Consider the following 1,329-nt stretch of genomic DNA (forward strand, 5'->3'; position numbering starts at 1 on the left):
TTTTTTTTTTTTGAGATGGAGTCTCGCTCTGTCGCCCAGGCTGGAGTGTAGTAGCGTGATCTTGGTTCACTGCAAGCTCCACCTCCCAGGTTCATGCCATTCTCCTGCCTCAGCCTCCCGAGTAGCTGGGACTACAGGCGCCCGCCACCACGCCCAGCTAATTTTTTTTTTTTTTTTGAATTTTTAGTAGAGACGGGGTTTCACCGTGTTAGCCAGGATGGTCTCGATCTCCTGACCTTGTGATCCGACCGCCTCGGCCTCCCAAAGTGCTGGGATTACAGGCGTGAGCCACCGCGCCCGGCCTCTAACAACATTCTTTAAAAATATACATTTTACACTCCCTGCACCTCAGCAAAGGTGGCAATGTAATCAACACACTGGCTTATTTTGTTCTCCTCACTATTAGACGCATGTCCCCAAACTACCTGTTATAAGCCCTGTTTTTTTTCTGGACTTCTCAAGGGCTTTACCCATCGTTCTTTCCCCGGCATCTGGGACAGTACCACTTGCGCTTTGGTTTATGGTTGAGACTCACACACGAGAAGTGGAACCACTCGATGGGGCATTCGTTGTCGCAGCGGATCATCTCCCAGTAGGAGGGCTCGCTGGGGTCGATGGGGAGGTCTGCGGGGGACGCCTGCCGCTACGCCTTGGCCATGGAGCTCTGCTTCTTCTTGGAGGTCTGGGCTTTCTTCTCCTTGGGCGTGCCCGAGGTGACGTCGTCGTGGTCGCGGTTGCTGGACGCGTTCTCACCGTTCTAGTTATTGCGCTGCCGCCGAGAACGCTTTGCTGTTGGACTTCTCCGCCTGCGCGTCCGCCTCGCCCCTGGGCCTGTCCGGGCCGACCTTGCAGCCGTCGCGCTGCGTCGCCCTGCTCCTGCTGCGCGTGGAACGGCTCCACGTGGCTGTCCACCTGCCGCGTGAGGCTCTCCACCAGCTCCACCCTCTGGCTCTTGATCTGGATCTTCTGATCGCCCGGCTCCTAGCTGCGGATCAGGGCCCGCTGGGCGCAGGTGACACCCGCGGCTTCTGCGCGCAGTCCGTGTCGCGGCGGACCTTCTCATAGCACTTGTCCAGGTCCTTCAGGGTCTCCTCCAGGAAAGTCTCCGCGCCGCGAGCCCCGCTAACTCACGCCTCCCCAGCCATGCGCGGCCGCACCCTCTGGTCTGCAGAGGTGTGGCATGTGACCGTCTGCGAGCCGGTGTCGCGGGAGGGCGGGGCGGGCCGCCCGATCTGCAGCCCAGGCCCCCAGCCCCCAGCCCTAGCCCCGGCCCGGCCTCCGGCATTGGTCCGCAGCTGGAAGCGCAATGCCCTTCTCACTGTGCTCCAC

At 60.5% G+C, this 1,329-nt stretch overlaps 1 pseudogene; it reads right to left on the reverse strand.

The window, feature by feature from the left end:
- Positions 1-392: 392 nt before the first annotated feature.
- On the reverse strand, positions 393-1,124 carry LOC101142896 (inhibitor of growth protein 1-like; annotated as a pseudogene).
- Between the last annotated feature and the right edge of the window lie 205 nt (positions 1,125-1,329).

The sequence above is a fragment of the Gorilla gorilla genome, chromosome X (assembly GCF_029281585.2).
Source record: "Gorilla gorilla gorilla isolate KB3781 chromosome X, NHGRI_mGorGor1-v2.1_pri, whole genome shotgun sequence".
Lineage (NCBI taxonomy): Eukaryota > Metazoa > Chordata > Mammalia > Primates > Hominidae > Gorilla > Gorilla gorilla.